Genomic DNA, 2,622 nt, shown 5'->3' on the forward strand with positions numbered 1-2,622 from the left:
GTGAATAACTAACTATTTGGCTTTTGAACAATTTTAGAAACTGAAATAATAATATATTTTAAAGGCAAAGACAAATAGTAAGACATTATGTACAAATATAAAAGCAATACTATTAGTAATATAGATAGCCTTATTTTTTTCATATGAATAAGATCCAATTTCTATGATCTTAGCTGTAATTTTCTATAAGGAATATGATGCATATATTATAATGTATATGGGAGTAGCTGTCAAAGGAAGTCTGTTCTATTCAACAATTTTTTGGGTGAAAAAAACTGACTTGGCATTCAAATCTGTCTTTTAATATTCATTCCTATTTATATGTATATTGTAAATTCTTGATAGTGGTTAGGAGGGCAAGTTTTAATAGACCTATAAAAATTGATCAGTGGCCCTGAGAGGCATGATATTGAGTGTCTGATATTGTGGGAGGAAGGGAAGGTCCCATAGAATATCACAGTTTCTTTGGCATAAAGGTTGATTCCTTTCACCATATTTTTTTCCTCCTTACTCAAAGCATTCAGAAGACATTTTGGATTCAGGAATGAAAATTATCTTATATTTAAAAAACAAATAAAAAATAGACTCACAAATATAGAGGTCAACCTGGTGACAGCCAGAGGGTAGGGAGGTTGGAGGGCTGGGAAAAAGGGGTGAAGGGTTAAAGAAGTACAAATTAGTAGTTGATAGATGCTCATGGGGATGGGGAGCACGGCATAGGGAATGCAGTCAGGAGTAATGTAATGGCTACGTGTAGAGGCAGAGGAGAGAAAGAGCAATCAGGGGGATTATTTTATATACTATATATATGTCTAACCAATGTACTGTATACTTGAAACCAATAATAAAATTTTAAAAATTTAACTTAAATGTTAGAGTAATGGATTTATGTTGTTTTTTTTTTGTTTGTTTGTTTAGTTTTGTTTTAAAATGCAAGTGGTTATAAGCATAAACAAGGTTTAAGACAAAATTAGCTGATCATTTTCTATGTAGGTTGATCTAAATAGTATTTTGTATGTTTAGATCTTTGGATCTTAGTTTCTGCTATCATACAGTTCAAATGAGTAAGTAACATATTAAGAATACTTCCTAAAAAAAAAAAAGCTTTCCGAAATATGCTAAAGAACACAATTAAAGAGAGATTATTCCTTTGGAATGAATTATACATAGAGAATTTGTATAATACCTCCACGGGCAACTTTTCAAGGTAAAACAAGAAAACTATTTTTCTAAGATGGTTTAGGTTTAATTTTATTAAAGACAGAAAAATAAACTATCAATATTTTATAAAGAAAACTTCTGTACCATTGTCATAACATTTGTGTTGATATGTCAGAAAACAAATAAACTGATTCTGGTAAAATCTTTATTTATTCCTGGCACTAAATATGGAATCACACTTAACTGAGCTTGTGGGATGATCAGTATAGCAATGGGGGAAGGGAGTGGAGAGAAAAAGAACACAAAGCAGCACTGATGCATTAAATGCTCCTTTTTTAGAAAACCATCATTTCCTTTGAATGATGATGTTTTCTTCATTCACCCTCAAAATCTGCTTATCTAATATAACTCACCAAACCATCTAGTGGTGTTATCCACCTCATGGGTGCTTTGAAACTCACAAGTTATATCTTGCTGTTCTTAAAAAGGAAAGCCGAAAATGAGCTGTATCTATAGAACTGGTTCCCAAACTCTTACCTTGTTTTAAGTTTTACCACCAGGTCTCAGCCCCACATTTATACTACAAGTCCAGTTCTCTTTTCCTTTCCAGTTTGTTGCACCTTTTGTTCTATTGATTGTCTTGATTTTTGCTTTCTATTCTCCCTTGTATGGTGTATCCATAAACTTATTCACAGGGTCACTTCAAGTTGCCTCAGAGCACACACGAGCCCACTCCTTATCTGTCTCCTGTCTTCAAAATTTCCTGCTTTGCATTAGCTATGACAAAATATTTCCAGCAGGACAGTGGCAAAGAAATGATGCTTGAACAATACTTATATTTTTGGAATCACCAAATCCAGCTGGTCTACAAGCTAGGCTATTTAGTTCCCATCTACACATTTGTCTTCTTTCTTAATTTCACATTTCACACGGGTAGAAGATATGACTAAAAGGAAGCCTTGAAATAAGGCATCAAAGTGAAAGAAAAGAGAAAAAGGTCAAAATAGGAGAGAATAAAAAATAGAGATTTTGAAATGAAAGTCTTCATTTTGAAATATGTAAAAGGCTAATTACTAAAAATATGTGGACTAAAAAAGAAAATATTGAAAGCAGAAAACATGTTAATAAAAACCAGATTTGTTATTTCTCAAAATAGGATTGAAAATCAAGCATAATAGGCAAATATTTCAAGATACATTCTCTAAAGGAATTACATCATTTTGTGGAAAGACCCCTGCCAATATCAGATGTTCAAGGTCACCTCTCTCAATGTCACTGGTTAATTTTTGCAAGTCCAACAAACTGCCTCATACGGCATTCAGGGCCCTTTGCAATCTGAATCCCAAATTGTTACTATTGATAAGGTAGTATGATGGTTAGCTTTATGTGTTATCTTGGCTAGGCCACAGTGGTCACATATTTGGTTAATAATTGTTTTGGATGTTTCTGTTAAGTTATTTC

This window comes from Rousettus aegyptiacus, unplaced genomic scaffold (genome assembly GCF_014176215.1).
Source record: "Rousettus aegyptiacus isolate mRouAeg1 unplaced genomic scaffold, mRouAeg1.p scaffold_m13_p_10, whole genome shotgun sequence".
Classification (NCBI taxonomy): Eukaryota; Metazoa; Chordata; class Mammalia; order Chiroptera; family Pteropodidae; genus Rousettus; species Rousettus aegyptiacus.